The 19,579-nt window shown below is 38.1% G+C and overlaps 1 long non-coding RNA gene across 1 annotated transcript; it reads right to left on the reverse strand.

The window, feature by feature from the left end:
- Positions 1–2,637: 2,637 nt before the first annotated feature.
- LOC306885344 lies at positions 2,638–4,345 on the reverse strand. The gene is made up of 3 exons (XR_013785523.1): positions 4,283–4,345; positions 3,819–3,884; positions 2,638–3,709 (listed from the first exon to the last, which is right to left on the reverse strand). It is a non-coding gene; the product is annotated as an uncharacterized lncRNA (long non-coding RNA).
- Between the last annotated feature and the right edge of the window lie 15,234 nt (positions 4,346–19,579).

Raw genomic sequence — 19,579 nt, forward strand, 5'->3', positions numbered from 1 at the left:
TAACTAAACTGGGATTTCAGCAGATTCAATGATTCAATGTTGATTCAGTGTAGGGATGTGCACTACAACTAATTTGACTGTCGTTTAAATGGAAGTTTTTTTATCCGACTAGTCGACTAGTCTAAAAGCTAGAAACCAAAAATGGCAAAAGAAGAAAACTATGTGCGTGTGTCTATATAACAGCCTACACTTGAAATTCTTAAATCTGTGAATCACACTGTCAAATCCCTCAATGAATTCTGCTAAAAATAGGTCATGATTATGCCATATGCTTGCCTCGCGTTATCATCATTTAATATTATGCGGTCGTTAAACAGAAAAAAAGAAAGAGCATACACTCAATAGAGCCCTGCACGGGCCTCAAATTTAGGCCCTAGCACGGCCCACGTCCCACAGCTTATCAGAATTACCGGCTCGAGCCCAACCTGAGCCCGTCTTTTTTTCCCCCTTCTCCTCTTTGTGTGTAATGGCAAAATTATTATATTTCGTTTAGTTTTTTTATTAAGTTAATTTAGAAAAAAACATTTGGAGCATTTTTGTTTGTTATACTACAATCATAAGGGCAGCTGTTTCTTCAACAAGATAAAAAATGAGCAGATTTCATCAGCATCAAAATATTTACAGATAGATGAATTAAACCTGTCGCTCATATCTTTTGTTTTGTGCTTGTTATAAAGTCATAGATCACATGATAACGTAAACATGGCGGATCTCATTCATACTCAATGAGATTTGGCTGTAAAGTACGTACTCTTTTAGCGCTCGTTAAGTAAGTACTTCTTGAAAAAAAGTACCTACTCGTTGAGTATGCGGTTTCGGATGCAGCCATAGTTCACTCTGCTCTTTTGCAGCACACGTCTGCAGCACACTCTCTGATGAGCACCACCTGTGGGCAATTTGCAATTACCAAGTAATCAGAGAGTGAGAGACGTAGAGGGAGAGAGAGAGAGAGAGAGAGAGAGAGTTGTAACGTAATAAACATATAATATTAATATGTAATTTAAAGAAATAGTTTAATTTAGCTCAAAGCAAATCATTTATGATTTTATAGGGATTTGAACAGAATCACTGTTACGGTGATTCACTGAACGAGCCGTATAACTATGGAATTATTTTTGTGTCTTTATTATTCAAACAAAAATTCTGTATTTGAGAGCAAAACTAATTATTTTGCAATTAAAAAATAAAAGTTTGCAAAAAAAGTCTTCTTAAGGTTCAAAATTAAAGTAATTGAAAACAAAATAATTTGCAGTGCGTGTAAATCTTTGAAAAATATATATTTTTCTTTGTGCACTTCAAAAACTTTTCATCACTAATCCACAAATGGTGCTCTCTTTCCTGCCTTCTTTTTTTGTGGGTCTAAAACTTTTGTTTGCGAGTTGAAAAGTTTTGCTTGCGAGTCAAGCTGTGTGTCAGTGGGTGGTCTCTACGCACCAGGATGAAAGGTCCTTTTCTATTGGCCATCACCAACTACAGACAAGCTTAGCTAACGTTATGTATTTAGGTGGGGGAGCATGAGAAGAGAGAATAATTCAGTTCACTAGTCACTGAATTTAAGATGTTAAATTAGTTAACTTACCCAGTAAAGGAGCGGTTGCTGGCCATTGCTGCTCTTCTGTCAGACTGGCGTCAGTGGCGTGAAAGCGTAGTGGGCGTGGTCAACCTGTCACTTCAATCGAGAGTGGCCAATAGAAAAGGGCCTTTCATCCTGGTGCGTAGAGACCGCCCACTGAAAAGTCAGGAAAGAGAGCAAGATTTGTGGATTAGTGATGAAAAGTTTTTAAAGTGCACGAAAAAAATTAATAAAAAATTTTAAGATTTACACGCACTGCAAATATTTTTTCCTTCAATTACTTTAATTTTGAACCTTAAGAAGACTTTTTTTTGCAAACTTTTAATTTTTAATTACAAATAATTAGTTTTGCTCTCAAATACAGAATTTTTGTTTGAATAATAAAGACACAAAAATAATTCCATATATAACAAACTCTGCACTGGATATTAAAATCCAAAATATAGTAAAAACACTATTAAACAGCACAGTAACTAGATCGGCAGATTAAGACATTAACCAACAAATTTAGGGTTGATTTAAGTTTTTATATTTTTAACTCAACTAATATAACCCTACAGTTTCATCCTTAAAGATATTATTTTTTATTACAAAAAACTAAATCGTTCATCCGCATGCAAAACTGGCTTAAATCTCCTTTGTTTTCCTTTTTTTCTTGTTGAATGTCCCTCTGGTTTCATCCCTGAGGCTTATAAATAACAAAAACAAATGCAATTTTAATGCATTATGATTATATTAATTTTATGATTATACAAACATATTTAATCTTTTTGTCCCTGTGTATATAATCTCATACTATGATGTACACCAATTGTAGTTGTTTTCTTTCTCTTTTTTTTGTGTCATTATGATTGTTCATTGTTAAAGGTACTACCATCTTTCCCTGAGCTTGTGAATAATAATGATAAATGCTGACCAATAATTAATTATACTTTTTAGTGAAACAAGCAAAATGTAATTTTCTTTTTCATATGCCATAGCTATGCATGACTGTACACTAGACAAATGCAGCCAAGGTGAATACATCTCAATTTTCAGTCAAGTAATGAATTAATGCATATGTTAATGAAACAGTTATATTTTATTTACTGACAACAGGAAACATGAACAAATGAGTAAAATGTAAATAAAAGTAACCATGACAATAAATAAACCAGTCAACAACACATGAAAAAGCTTTATTCAAACAAAATTGTTCTAAAAATCATGTATTTGCAGGCAGTGAACCCACATCCTACTGCATCTCAACACAGCTGAGCCAGTTCTGCAGCTTTATTCTGATGAAGACCACCGTGTCCAGCTTCACCTGTCTCTGCCGTCCATCACGTCCCTCACTGCTGCAGTCATGCAGTCAGACTGAATCTGATCATGGATGAGAAAGGGACATCGAGGCTATCGTTGCCTGAGTGCACAGAGAGGATGAGGAAGACCATGATGACACCCCCGTACCACACACAATCTTGAAGCAAGAGCAGGAGAATGCATGTGGGCAAATTTAGCTGCCAAATGCATAATTGTAAATTTACAAAACATTAAATGTAAAAACAAAAAAAATGTAAATGCTTTTTTTGTGCCTTGGGCACAAACGCTCAACAAAGCTGCTTGTTTATTTCTTCAAGGTACTTCTATAATATAAATGCTTACATATATTTCATACAATTTCTATTTGGGGCTTTAAAGGGTTAGTTCACCCAAACATATACATTCAGTCGTTATTTACACACATCCACATTGTTCAATCCCTCTGTGTGTGTGTGTGTGTGTGTGTACGTGTATGTGTTTGTCCTGCTGGTTTCTGTTCATACAATATCAGTCAATGGAGCCTAACTTTCAGATTCTTCGTGAAATTATTTGACGATGCTTTTGAAGCTTCTGAAACTCGTGATCCATTGACTGATGTTGTATGAACAGAAACCAGCAGGACAAACTTGAATAAAATCACATCCTCAATTTCTTTTGGTCTTTCTCTAGATGCTCTCGCTGGCTCTGGGGTCACTGAGGATGAAGAGACCACAGCAGCATCCGGTCCAGATGAGGCAGTAAGGGCAGGTGGAGTGATGGAGTGTCTCATTCATGGCACTGGATCATTTCCAGGATGTTGCTGTGGACTTCTCTATCCTCACTGCTCACACCAGTCTGCAGACATTTCAGATCATACAAAGAAGCACAAACATAATACACAAGCAGTCATTTTAACAGCACAATGTCATTTGATTTCTGTATTAGAAGTAACAAAATGATTTACTTTATATTTTTGTTTTCCTTTTTTTTTCCCACAAATCCCGCTGTCACCTGCTCCAGCACAAAAGCTCTGCATCAAATGCACAGAAATGAAGAATCAGAAAAGCGCTGTAACAGCTTCGTTTGAAATTACAATAATTAAAATAAACGAAACCTTAAGATTTAAAATCATTTGTTATTCATTTCAGTAACTGAAAGGTTTTCAGCTCACTGAGAGCCTTTGAATATCCTTCTAGAATATGTTCCTGTCTCTTATTAAATAGACATTTAATGGTCTTTAAGATGTATAAGGTTTATGTAAATGCACTTTGGAGACGTGCGTGTTTACTGGAGCTGTTCACTATACAAATATACTGTAACGTCACTGTCTAGCATCTACACCTTCAGCAAATCAACGATTTACTATACAGTAGCTCAAGAAATGCGATTTTAACACATGTAACCGTGTTTTTGATCGATAATACTCACATTTGTAAACACCTGCATCGCTGATCTCCGTCACGTGATGATGACGTATCCTCTCGCGGGGGCTTCTGGGATAGAAAAGTGTGCATCGGATGGAGATTGAGGTCTCTGCAGAGTAAAAGAGGGCGTTTCTGAATTTGTGGGTGTTTTCAAACTGCTGGGAGTTTCTCAATCATACAAACAAAATGATTGCCTTTACCTAACCCCACCCCTAAACCTACCATCACTATGACGTCAGCCAATCAGGACACATGGTCTAAAAACGCCCCGATCTGGTAACTCCCATTACTTTGCTGCAGAGACCTATACTTGATCGGATGAACACTCAAGAATCTGGGCAGAAGCAGTAGGACATCCGGGAACTTCTCGACTACTCTTCTATGAATATTGAGTTTTCGGACATACTTATTCGTTCACCTACTGCTTTTCCCTACTATATAGTAGAGAAGTAGGCATATTCGGACGCACTTTAAGTAGACGCACGTCCGAATCTCGCGAGAATTAGTATGTCACCCAGGTAATTCCTGCCTACTCTTTTATGAATCCGAAGGATTCGGACTTATTCACTCGCCCACTTCATTTCCCCTACTATATAGTAGAGAAGTAGGTGGTTTCGGATGCAGCCTATGAGGCGCCACTTAGTATTTAAATCAAACTACGCTTATCAATACATACATAACACACGTGCATATACACCTATAAATTACTCGCATATACAGTACATGTATACTATTGGATGTTCAAAATACATATATGAAATACACGTGCACACTAATATGAAATCCATACCAATACATATTATGTTAGTAATGAATGCATATACACTTGTGAATAACTTGCATATACATATAAACTTACATGCATATACACCTATAAACACTCGCACATGCATATATACGCTGCACTCAGACACACCTATACATACTCGCACATACATACAAACTCGCTGCACGCAGACACACCTATAAACACTCGCACATACAAACAAAATAAAACGGATGCATGCTTTAGTTGTGTATATGCGAGTGCTTTCATATGTGGATGTGCATTAACTTTTCAGTGTAAAAGGAAGGCATTTCAGTGTAAAAGGAAGCAGCGGTACTTCCGGCGGGACATTTGAACATGCTTAAGGTGGCTTAATGCATTAAAATAGTGTTTTTAAAAGAACAAACTCAATAAAAACATTATTAATAAAGCATATGATGTATAGACAAGCAGATGAGTCCAGAATAAGAATGTAACGCGTTTAATTACACGTAAAGCGTTTTCCTCCCATAAGGAATACCTGGCTTAATGCGTTAAAACAGTGTTTTTAAAATGCCAAACTCAGTAAACACATTATTAATAAAATCAAACTATGTAGCGTATAGTATGATTTATTAATAATGTGTTTGAATTTGGCGGTTTTGGGAAAAAAAAAATAGTGGTTGCATATTGACATGAAAAAACATTTAAAATCTGACAATTCCACCAACTGGGTTAAAACGTCCGATGTATTTTTTATTAAAATTACTTTTAAAATAACACATTGTCAAACTGTAAAGCTTATATTACCTATATAGTGATTTACAGTGAGTTTTTTTTTGTCAGTACATCCCTTGTAGACAATTATTTAAATAATAAATGTAGCCTCAGTCCAATTGTTCATGTAAACTTCTTGTGTACTTTACGTACAGTAAGGGAAATATTAGAAGTATTGGCTAAATATATTCAGTCAGTTTGCCTTGTAGGCAAATCTCCAGATGCAAAGTGAAGTGAAGTGAAGTGACATTCAGCCAAGTATGGTGACCCATACTCAGAATTCGTGCTCTGCATTTAACCCATCCAACGTGCACACACACAGCAGTGAACACACACACACCGTGAACACACACCCGGAGCAGTGGGCAGCCATTTTATGCTGCAGCGCCGGGGAGCAGTTGGGGGTTCGGTGCCTTGCTCAAGGGCACCTCAGTCGTGGTATTGAGGGTGGAGAGAGCGCTGGACATTCACTCCCCCCACCTACAATCCCTGCCGGCCCGAGACTTGAACCCGCAACCTTCGGATTACAAGTCCGACTCTCTAACCATTAGGCCACGACTTCCCCGATTCACGACTGATGCAGGCACATTTTAAAACACTGTGGCTTAATGCATCAAAACAGTGTTTTTAAAAAACAAACAAACGCACACAATTATGTAAATAATAAATGTAGCCTCAGTCTCAAAGTAAAGCATCTCAGATACACCTAATCCTACCCGATACTTTATTTAAACTTTTCGATTATTTTATTGTAATAAGAGATGTGAAAAAGGAGATGAACGTTTTCAGCCAAATGCGGACGCGAACTCGGGTCTCTCGCGTCAAAAACACTGTGGTACACGCTTTACCTCTTACGCCACTGAAAATGCGTATAGCCATGTTTTGACATTAATGGGCAGAGGTAAATAACCCATGCCAACAAGCCATGCCCATTACAACTTTGTGTAAATGGGTGGGAGACATATAAGCCTGAAAAAAGTTTTTATTTTTTACTTCAAATATTAGGCATAAAAAATATTGAGTTGTGTTGTACTGACTCTTGCATTTCCCAAAATATATGTGGTCTTTTAGATTTTGTATTTGAAATTGGATTTATTCACCAATTTGTTGCATTCGTGCCTAAAATTGTCATATGGTGTGACAAAAGTTATTCTATATAAAATGAAAATGGGATATACTCTCCCTAAGTAACTAACTTCAACTTGAATCGTTATCATTACTATCTTAAGATTTAACATTTCTTTTGTGCAGATTCATTAGATTTTGTATTGTTTTTCTAAATTATCATGCAAAGTAAGTCATCTCTCCTCAGCCTTTCCAGATATTTTAGATTAATTATGTTAAACCTGGTTATAAATCTATGAAAATTCTTGTGACTCTTGCTGATACTATTTCTCTTGTGTTCCGTTGAGTTTTTTATGATTTATAATTAAGAAAGTATTTTTACTGGCACAATTCTGAATGTCACACCAAATTATATAGTGTCACGCTATATGATGAACTGCACCACTCCACAATTTGTCAATGCAAAAAAAATGTATTTTATTTGCATTCAACATTCAATTAAGTTAACATTAATAATTTAAAAATATCAAAAAACAAGCTAACATTGTCTTAAAACTTTTAAAATGATAAGAAACTCAGAAATATGAGTAAATCAAACACCATCTCACTTCAAGAACATTCAGCATGAACAATTTCAAATTAGAGGAGAGTGTGTGTTGTAACAACAATTCTAATTGTTAAACAGTAAAAAACAAATCAATTTACAATTAGTTGAATGTTTTAGATTGAAAATTCATAGATATTAGTAAAACCAGATACAGTAAAAAACATACAATGTATAATTTGCATATGAATTATCCAATGAATCTTTAAACAAAAACAAAAATGTGTATTTCACATGGGTTCTTTAAACATCAGTTGAAGCTGAAAAGCCGAAAGCCGATAACATTTCAGACCATATTAAACTTCAGCCAGTTAATCTTAGAAAGCTTGGTAGACCTGTGAAGAGGTTCTGGCACAGATATTGTGCAAACTATTTGATCACAGCTGTAAAATATGCAGTCTGGTTTATTTGGCCAGATGAAGTTATTCTTGTCACCAGCTTTCTTCATGCAATTAATCTCAGCCTCGTTGTGACATATCTTCATGATCTGGCCCACATATGGCCTATCATCGTAGTTGACAATGACAAACTTTCCAACAGTGTAGCTGGTGTCATCATCAGAATCAGTGCATTCTGCTTCAGCTGGGTGGTTTGCTTCTTTTGGTTTCACACAGGTAACATCTTGGAGAAGAGCACTTTGCTGTTCCACATTGGCACTGCCAGCTTTAGAAGCAGAGACGTCAATGCGAAGTTTCTTCGGCTGATAACAAAGACACTTCTCTGGGTACTTGCAAAAGCAACTCAGGCGTCTATATAGTATTTCCCCAGGTGAAAAGGAGAGCACTTGGTGTGTGTTACTAATTCCAACCACTGGGCACACTGTTGAAGGAAGCAAGCTATCCATTTATCTTCTTCAACCCATTCAATGGTCACTCTTTCTGTGTTTTGGCAAAGATAGTTGAACAAATCTTTAGGTGTTTGAAGATCTCCACCTCCATGGACATATTTGTCAGCAATACGTTTGATAGCTCCGCCTACTCCATCAGGAGCCCCCTTGCCATGTGACCTCTCAGAAAAGTTCCAGGTAACCATTTTGAAACCCCAAGCGTATGGAATGCTGCTAAGAAGAAAGCAGTTTGCACGATTACGATACTGGGTTGCAGGACCATCACTTAGGATGTGGAGTGTATCAATTTCATGATCACTCTTGGCCTTAAAGTCCTCTGTAACTGGCTTGATGTGAGCCCACACTCAAAACATTGCATCTTTTAATAGGCAAAGCATTGCAAATATGGTGAAACATGGTTAAATTAAGTATAAAATTGAAAAGAAATACATTAATTGTATAGGTAATTTAATGTTCACTATTAAATTAATCTAATATGTTTTGAATAGTTATTTATTTATCATTAAAAAAGGTGTATGTAATATTGTGTGACAAATATATCATATGGTGTGACTTAGAAAAACAGTCACACCATATGATACGGTGTCACACCATATGACGTTTTGTTCAGTTAAGCTAATCTCTTGGTTAACTAAAAACAGCTATCTTATACTTAGCATGTAAATTGCTACGTGGCAGGAATGATTTTTAAAAATTAATAAGTAAAATTCGTATAAAAGTGTTTCATTTTTATGTAAATAATGTCACACCATAAGACACAAAACATTGACCACTAGTGAGCATATCAGATACAGAGCTTTTTAATTAAAAATTAAGAAGCCAGAACTCACCTCTTGACCTTGCAAACCAGAGATGACACTGCAACAACCTGGTTGAGTGTGGACCTCTTCATCATAATGATGTCCAAATTATTGCCCGTTCAAAATATAAATTGCAGTGTCACACCATATGACGCCCATTTTACGGACAAAATGTGTTTGGCCAGAACTTGCTTTAAAATCATACACAGACATCAACACTTTCTGTGTCTGTTGAAATAGCCTAATTCTGTTACTTAAACTGTAAATCTATCAATTATTTATACTTTGCTGATATATGTTGTCATATTAGTAAGGTCACACATATGCCGGACAGTCACACCACATGACAATTTTGATGTTTAGATAAAAATTTGAAGTAGAGGTCTTTATACACCAACTACAGCTATGGTATGCTGTAATAATATCTTGTCAGAGGAACAACATGAAGATATGTATTTTTAACAAATACCCATTTTTATTAGGTTATGACATCATGGACGGTTAGAATTGCATGTCATGTCTCCCACCCAAATAGACACTACGTTAATTAAAAGGCACCAGACTATATACAATATACTCCTGTATTTTTATTTTTTTCCTGGGGGAGGAATTTTCCCGCCGGAAGTACCGCTGCTTCCTTTTACACTGAAATGCCTTCCGTTTACACTGAAAAGTTCATGCACATCCATATATGAAATCACTCGCATATACATATATACACAACTAAAGCATGCATCCGTTTTATTTTGTATGTATGCGCGAGTGTTTTATGGGTGTGTGCGTGCACATCAATTTTATATGTATGTGCGAGTGTTTATAGGTGTGTCTGCGTGCAGCGAGTGTATGTGCGAGTATGTATAGGTGTGTCTGAGTGCAGCGTGTATATGTATGTGCGAGTGTTTATAGGTGTATATGCATGGAAGTTTATATGTATATGCAAGTTTTTCACAAGTGTATGCATTCATTACTAACATAATATGTATTGGTATGGTTTTCATATTATGCCTGGCTCACACTACAGGATTTTTAGCCCGATTTAGCCCCGATTTTCCTCTCCCGAAAATCGGAGCATAAATCTTGTGGAGCAACTCGCTCGGTCCCGATGTTCGGCACAGATTATCTCGTAATGTGAGTGTTCAAAGATCGAATTTTGCACCTCCCGATCTGCTCGCACAAAATCATGTTTGATATTAAGGATTTTAATTCGGGATGATGACGGCTATGATTACGTCAGTACATTTACAATAGCCAATAAGAAAGAAGTCTACAAGGAGACGGAAGTGACGGACCATTTGAAATGGCGACCGCGAAACCTGTACGTACCCGTTGGAATGCAGAGATGGAGGAGCAACTTGTTGAGCTGTGGCAACAACATGATTGTCTATTTAATGTGTCATCAAAGCTGTATCACAACCGTAGTGATAAAGAGAAGAGCTGGGAAGAAATCGCGTCGGTTTTAAATGTACCAGGTGAGTATAGAAAGCTGCTAGTGCGCTAGGCTTGCAAATGTAAACAAACAGTTGAAGTGTCAGTGACCATCTGCTACATGTCTGTCAAAAGATAACGTAGCAGTTTATCAGTATCAAATGACCACAAACCACCCCTCCCCCTCCTTCTCAAACACTCACTCACTCACACACACACACAATTCCCCTCTCTCTCACACACACTCACATAAAGACGATATCCTCAGTCTCTGTCTCTCACATACACATGCAGTCCACTCTCTCAACAGAACATAAGGGTTAAAACATTACATCTTTATGAGCTCTATAATTGTTTGTACATTGAGAAAAATACTTAAAGGGACATTGAAAGTTTATTAAAGCCTATTTATATTTTAATAATATTAATTAAGCCGAATGTAGAGAGGAGACTCTGAGTGTCAATGTATGTATTGTATACTTTCAGTGGAAGACATTAAAATGAGAGCCACAACATTAAGGACTCAGTTCACAAAACGTCTTAACAAGGTATAAGTTGGACATTCTGATTAATCTCAATTAATCATATAAATATCGAATCTTAAGAGTGATTCCCTAAAAGCTAAAATTAGAATAATGATTCTGATTAAATACTACACCGTGTTTGATCATAATATTTCTAGTCTGTTTGTACTGCACAGGATGGGTTTAGAGATTTTTATTTTTTTTAATAAGTTAAATAGATGATTTTTGGATAAGGTAGCAACTCATCAATATAAAACATCCTCAAATTACACACACATTGACACCATCGTCCTGTAATTCATTTGATTCACATGTTTTTTGAAAACCTTCTTAATGCTGTGTGTCATTACCTTCATTGTGGTTCTTTCTTGAGTATCAGGGAATGTGTAAGACCTGAGAGGATGTTTCTGAAGAAAACTGAGCAGTTTAACAAACAAGGCTCTTATCTATTAAAAAATATAAAAACAAAAAAAAAAAACAGTTGTAAATCATGCAGGTAACAACATAGTATTAAGAATCAAGCACAACGAAAAAAAAATATAATGAAAAGTTTGAAAATACTTTGGCTGTATGCAAAAACATACTTTGATTGAAGTTCTTCTAATGTTATTATAATTTAATATTTTATCTCAACCATAGGACCACATCCCTCTACCCAGCAAGAGGATGAAGACCACAACTCCCTTTTTCCCACTCCCAGGCCTGCACTTAAACGCCGAAAAGTTGACACAGACACTGTTGAGCAACAAAAACTGAAACTGTTACAGCAGGTGTCTGCTTCAGTTCTGGCCCCCCCAGATGCATGCAGCTCCTTTGGAAACCAGGTTGCTGTGGAGCTCAGGTTAATAAAAAATACAAGCATACAGACCAGGGTAAAAAGAAAAATAATGAATGCTTTGTTTGAGGCCCAGGAGGCTGACCAATCTAGTTCCTCATCATCCTCACACATGCCACCGCCCATATATTCATCTCTAACACCTACACAAATGCCCACCTCAACCCCTCTATACACACAGACACCTCAACACTACCATCAGCACATGCTCCCTCAGGGCCCTGTTCAGCCTCAGAACTTTTTGAGGATGCTAGAAGAATAGGAAGAGTAGTTGAATATTTAAAAAAAAAAAATGCTGTACGTTATACACATGCACACATTTTCAAATACACATTTCTAATTTGTTGATTGGTTACTTTGCCATATGTATACATTACAAGAGTAATGTAATTTTAAGTTGCCGTTAAAACGGTTGTATGTGTTGTTCAAAATGAAAGTTTTGTATAAATGAATATTTTAAAATATTAAGTTGGCACTTTAATCCTTTATGTTGGAAATACTTGAATAAACAACTGAAATGTGATCATGAATGCTGTCTTTATTTTTTTATTTAAAACTTGTAAACATGAAAAAATCATCAAAATACAGTACAGCAGAATCAAATAGTAAAGCATTTTAAATCACAACAAATCAACAAAGGAAAAAAATAAATAAATTACGTAATATGATAACTATGTACATTACATACATCACTAAACTACAACTAGCAAACACTTCTTTTTGTCAATTTTCTAAATGTACTTTTCTTGCCATGGCATCTGGCCAGCAGGTGACACAAAGTAATCTTTCAAAAGGTCACGTTGCTGCTTAGCAGCCAGAGTAGGGTTCCGTGACCTTTCAGCTGGCACACATTGCATGGCCCCCAGACCATCTCTCCTCCATGCTCCCTCGTTGACACTGTGGTCTACATCCTCCCAGTCTGCCAGTGCTGGTGTCATGTAGGCCTCTGAACGGCGATCACAGAGGAAGTTGTGGAGGCATGCTGACGCTAGGGTGATCTTGGTGGCACTCTCTGGGTAAAGCAGGATTATGGAACGGAACACTCTAAACCTATTGGCGAGAATGCCAAATGCATTTTCTACAACTCTGCGCGCCCGTGAGAGCCGGTAGTTGTAGACCCTCTGGTTGTGGTCCAGCTGCCTGAAGGGGTAAGGTTTCATAAGGTCCGTTCTCAGAGGATATGCCTCATCCCCCACAAACATATAGGGTAGCACAATTTCAGAACCGGGAAGCTTTTCTGGTGGAGGAACATTCAGGAGACCCTGGTCCAGAGCTTTCTTTAGATCAGAATGGGCTAAAAGGCCAGCATCCGAGACCCTGCCCTGAGTGCCAAACTAATGTAAATTAATTTATAATTGGCATCTACAGCTGCCATCATGAGGACTGAAAATCTGCCTTTGTAATTGTACCACATACTCCCGCTGTAGGCTGGGGGCTGGATATATATGTGTTTGCCATCAAGGGCACCCAGACAATGTGGAAACTGCCATTTCTTCACAAAGTTCCTGGCAATTGCTTGCCATTCCTCCTCTGATTTTGGTGTCTGAAAATATAAAAGCATTACAATAGATTTATTTACAATAATAAATTGTAAATAGATCTATAAACCTACTTAGCCCACCCATTTCAGCATGAACTAAATTGTACAATCAATTCTCCCCAGTCAAGCATACTTATAAAATGTTGTTTGTCATTATGAACTCTGCTGCTTATCTTCATATTTGTACATACTGTATGTCAGAATTTTTGCTGTTGTGATACTAATGATAAAACTATTAAGGATTTTTAACCTTTAGAAAATCATCTTTCATGACTTGATGTAGGGCTGCACACGTGTGTTTTACTATATCAGATACAGTAGTAGCCCCAATTCTGTACTGAAAACTCAGTGATTTGTAGGTTTCACCTTCAACAGAAGAAAGTAAACATTACTGTAAAATGAAAACATAAGAGACAAACCTGTACATTTGTTATATATACAAACCTGTTGCCAAGAATATAAGGGTCAAGGAGAGCCTCTCCCTGGCTGTAATTGCCCGCCTCATCTTGGTGTCCTGTCTGGTGATCAGTGGCTCTACTCTCCCTAGCAGGGTTTTCAAACTCATCCGAGGTCATCCGCAGCAGCTCCCTGAAGCCTGACCTGTCCTCCAACTAATGTTATACATGAAAACAAAAATCATATTTTAAATAAGCTTACCCTTGGCCATATTTAAAAACATACCCTTTACAAAGACATTTTGAGTCCCACTAGTAATAATAACAATACTAATAATCATAAGTAATGTATAATGCAGATGATAGATAGATAGATAGATAGATAGATAGATAGATAGATAGATAGATAGATAGATAGATAGATAGATAGATAGATAGATAGATAGATAGATAGATAGATAGATAGATATATAGAACCAGGTTTAAACGTTACATTCAGTGAATATTGGCCACCACTGTTACAGCTAACTTACACACTTCTAATCAGACTTGTTGCTCAACAGTCACATATCCTGTCTCTATGTTAGAATATGTAGACACTTTTCTTCATAATAACTACATTTATTTTCATTTTACAGCACAGTTCTACAGTGCAACAGGTGACAATATCGCTTTTGAACTAGCCAGCCATTAGCGCCATAACGGCACAAATTCAAACACGCCACCTTTAAAAGATAGTAATACTGGTAGTTAAATTCTTACCTTCTCGCTGAAGAACTGCCCAACCATTTTCTCATCCACAATCGTTTGCTCTTCCACTTTAGTTTTCTCTCACTACAAACAATGAGTATTGATACAGCGAGTTGTCGCGCTACAGTATCCATTTTGTTTACATCCGCTTTTCCGCGTCTCCTCTAGATCACGTGAGGCGCTCCCTCTGGCAAGATAATCTTAGCAACATCTTGTAGTGTGTGATGCGCCTCGATTTTCAAATCTTGTAGTGTATGCATGTTTAAGATTTGAGGGAAGATAATCTGCAACCAGATTTCATAATCGGTTAGGATTTTAAAAATCCTGTAGTGTGAGGCAGGCATAAGTGTGCACGTGTATTTCATATATGTATTTTGAACATCCAATAGTATACATGTATATGCGAGTAATTTATAGGTGTATATACACGTGTGTTATGTATGTATTGATAAGCGAAGTTTGATTTAAATCCTACGTGGCACCTCATAGTGAACGCTGTTTGGAGAGGCTCACTTCTCCCCTGCTCCAGACTTGTTGGGTGTTTCTTCTGAGGGTATCTGTTGAATGATAACTTCTGAGTGTAGTGGTGCAAAATGGTTATCTGTTGAATGGTTACTTCTGAGTGTAAGTTGTATTCATTTTTTGATTCCTGTTGACCAGCAGTGTGTGCTGAAGCTACAAGTGGCCACTTTAATTTACTTTGTTAAAGGTATTAAAAGGGATTGTAATTTTAGTTTATTGTTAGATTGGAAGCCGTAGGGAGAGGGTGCCGTTTTTATTTTGTACTCCTGTTTATTCCTGTTTTTGGTTAGTGAGGGAAGCTTTTCTTGTTGATTTCTTTTCTTTTACCTGGATGGGTTATTTAATAGTAGTTATTCGTTTTTTTGTTCATGCTGATCTTTTGATCTCCTGCTGCCCAGTTGATCTGAGAAGCCGGCTCACTGGTTCGAGTACAGCCCAGCATCCTAATATATGCCTCAACTGATGCTCCTCCAACAGAAAAACAGCCAACCTATAAGAGCGTCAGGAAAATTTGCACAAAACATGGAAAGGTTACAAATAAATGTCATGGGAATGTGGTTTCCATGTTGAATGAAAAACTTGCTTTTGTCAATAAATAAATAAAATACAAATAAATAAATCTTAAACTGTAAATGACCATGATCACACATCTGGCATCTTCACTTTGAAGAATCGGCCCAGACCTCCAGACACTATTCCAGTCATTTCAGAAGAAGCAATGGGAAAGCAGTTTGAGAAAAGAAAAAAAAAAACAGTATATCAACAACTTCTATGAAACACGGCCTTCATTTTTCATAACCCTGCAGTTTCTCAGGCCCCCTCCCAAAATGCTCCAGCTGAACCAGGTGTTTTCATTAGTGAGACATCTAAAACATTCTGGGAGGGGCCTGAGGACTAGATATGAGACCATGCCTCTTTTACAATTTACTGCTGCAGCTTAAATAAATAGCTTAAAAAGCATCTTACTTCCCTTTACAAAATAAAATACTGTATTAACATTAAGATGCTTTAAAACATGCATTTTGTACATTTAATAATGACTTGCCTTTTATTAATAACCTTGATCCAGGAGATTCCATCCTCTGACCTAGATAAAAAAAAAAAAAAAAAGTACAAATTAAGAGAATGCAACACCTGTCACAGGTAACAATCAGCAGAAATTCATTTTTACCTGATGTGAGCGGACCAAGGAAATGTCCCCCTATTGGTTTACAGTAAAACAAAAGTATATAAATTGTTCACATAACATAAAAATGACATAAAATGAAACAATGCAAGGTTTTCCCTATTTTCCCTCCCACGACATTCAAATAAGGTCGATGGCACGAATAATGTAGAAATATGTATTACATATTATTTTATTTTTTTCCGGAAGGAAAGTTAAAATCTTTCTTTTTTTTAATTAAACAAAATAGAATACAATAACTCATAGATTAGATTAGATTAGATTCAACTTTATTGTCATTTATGCAGAGTACAAGTACAGAGCTAATGAAATGCAGTTAGCATCTAACCAGAAGTGCAAGAATATAGTGTTTTATATACATATAAGTGCAGAGTAAATGAAGATATGATTTACAGAATGTACAGTGGAATTGCTATATACAGTATTGAGCAGAGTATGTACAGAATATAAATAGGAATGCAATGTAGGGATTGTATGTACATTATGAACAGAGCAATGTAGGATTATATATACACATTATGAACAGCAGAGACGTGAGAACAGTGGTAATAAATAAATACAGCTGGATGAGTGTGCAAAATATTGATAGAACAATGTATTCTATGCAAAATAGCAGTAGTGCAATATTTTATAGAAATAGTTTACTGTGCTTTGTATAGTAACAACTTTATACAGTTTATAGTGTAATAACTTTAACAATGTGCAGTCTGTGCAAAATATGAGTAGTGCAAATGCATGTGTGTAAAGTACTGTGACCAGTGCAGTAATAAGCAGGTGCAGGTTAGATTAGTGGTGTGGCGTTCAGAAGTGTCACAGCTTTGGGGAAGAAGCTCTTCCTGAGCCTACTAGTGCGAGAGCGTAGGCACCTGTAACGCCTGCCGGATGGAAGGAGGGTGAAGAGTCCATGGTTAGGGTGAGAGGCATCCTTGATGATGTTTCTTGCCCTGCCCAGACAGCGCTTATGATAAATGTTCTCAATGGAAGTTAACTGGGTGCCGGTGATCCGTTGAGCAGTTTTCACCACCCGCTGGAGTGCTTTGCGGTCAGATGCGGAGCAATTGCTGTACCATACTGAGATGCAGTTCGTGAGTATGCTCTCAATGGTACAGCGGTAGAATTCCACAAGGATCCTGGGATTCAGGTGAACTTTCTTAAGGCTCCTTAAGAAGTAAAGGCGCTGCTGTGCCTTTTTGACCAGAGTGGAGGTGTTATGGGACCAGGTGAGGTCATCAGAGATGTGGATGCCAAGGAACTTGAAACTCGACACACGCTCCACTACAGCTCCTTTGATGTAGATGGGTGTGTGTGCATGACTCCTAGTCCGCCTGAAGTCCACAATGATCTCCTTTGTCTTCTGGGTGTTTAGTTGTAGATTATTGGTGGCACACCACACAGCCAGGTGCTGCACCTCATCCCTGTAGGCTGATTCATCGTCATCCTTGATCAGACCTACCACCGTGGTGTCATCTGCAAATTTAATTATGGTGTTGGAGCCATAAACAGGAACACAGTCATGGGTGAAGAGGGAGTACAGGAGAGGGCTCAGTACGCAGCCCTGTGGCACGCCGGTGTTCAGGGTGATGATGGAGGAGGAGAGGTTATCTAACTTAACGGACTGAGGTCTGTTAGTCAGAAAATCTAGAATCCAATTGCAGATGGGTGTGCTGATTCCAAGCTGGCTGAGCTTGGAGATCAGCTTGGAGGGGATTACTGTATTAAATGCAGAACTGAAGTCTATGAACAGCATTCTCACATGTGTGTTTTGACTGTCCAGGTGGGTGAGGGCAGAGTGAAGTGCTGTTGAGATGGCGTCCTCTGTTGACCTATTGTGGCGATAGGCAAATTGGAATGGGTCTAGTGTAGCAGGGAGACAGGATTTTAAGTGGGATGCAACCAGTTTCTCAAAACACTTGGCAATGATGGGGGTGAGTGCAACAGGACGGAAGTCATTAGGGACCGAGGCAGTGGAATGTTTCGGTACTGGTACGATGGTGGAGGTTTTGAAGATAGTGGGGACAGTTGTTTGGGCCAGGGACAGATTGAAAATGTCTGTGAAGACCTCAGCTAGCTGCTCCGCACAGGCTTTAAGCACACGACCAGGTATTCCGTCAGGGCCAGCTGCCTTCCGTGCATTCACCTTACGCAGAGTGGAGTAGACATCTGATGTGGAGAGTGTGAGAGGCAGTTCACTGGGTTGATGCTCAGCTTTGAGTGAGATCTCCTTATTATTTTGATCAAAACGAGCATAAAAGTGATTGAGCTCGTCTGGGAGGGAGGCACAGAGTTAGGTGGTTTGTAATCTGTGATAGATTGTATGCCTTGCCACATACGCCGGGGGTCTGAAGAATTGAAGTGATCTTCAATCTTCTGTTTGTGTGTCAGTTTGGCCTGGCAGATACCCTTCTTCAGGTTGGCTCTGGCTGAGCTGTAAGCCTCCTGGTCTCCAGACCTGAAGGCTGCATCTCTTGCTTTGAGCAGGAGGCGAACCTCTCTGTTCATCCAGGGCTTCTGATTGGGGAAAATTTTTATATTTTTGTGTGTGGTCACTCTGCTCACACAGCTGTTGATGTGCTCCATGACAGAGTTGGTATACATGTCAATGTTAATCTGAGAGTTTGTGGTGGCCTGGGCAGCAAACTCACTCCAGTCTGTGTGCTGGAATTGATGTTGAAGAGTGGAGTCAGCACCTTCCAGCCAGATTTTAACAGTCCTTATTGTAGGTTTCACACATTTGATGACTGGGGTATACTTGGGGAGCAGGAACAAAGAGAGGTGATCAGACTGACCCAGGTGGGGGAGGGGTGTGACTTTGTAGGCATCACTCACATTAGTATAAACGTGGTCCAATGTTTTATGTCCACTTGTAGTGCATGAGACATTTTGATGAAATTTAGGGAGAACAGATCTAAAAGTGCAGTGATTGAAGTCCCCAGCAACGATAAAGGCTCCATCCGGGTGCAGGGTTTGTAATTTGCTAATAGCAGCACAAAGTTCTTTCATAGCCACGTTAGCATTAGCGTCCGGAGGTACATAAACTGCAGCAGCAACAATGCAAGTGAACTCACGTGGTAGATAGAATGGCCTGCACTTGATAATCAGGAACTCCAGATCAGCAGAGCAGTAGGTATCAACAATGACAGAGTCTTTACACCATGATTTATTTACATAAATGCATACTCCACCACCCTTGTTTTTACCAGAGGTTGCTGCTACTCTGTCAGCCCTGAAGAGAGAGCGTCCATCCCTATGCACCACGCTGTTTGGGACATCGTTGCAGAGCCATGTT

Source organism: Barbus barbus, assembly GCF_936440315.1.
Source record: "Barbus barbus genome assembly, chromosome: 19".
In the NCBI taxonomy this organism is placed as follows: Eukaryota; Metazoa; Chordata; class Actinopteri; order Cypriniformes; family Cyprinidae; genus Barbus; species Barbus barbus.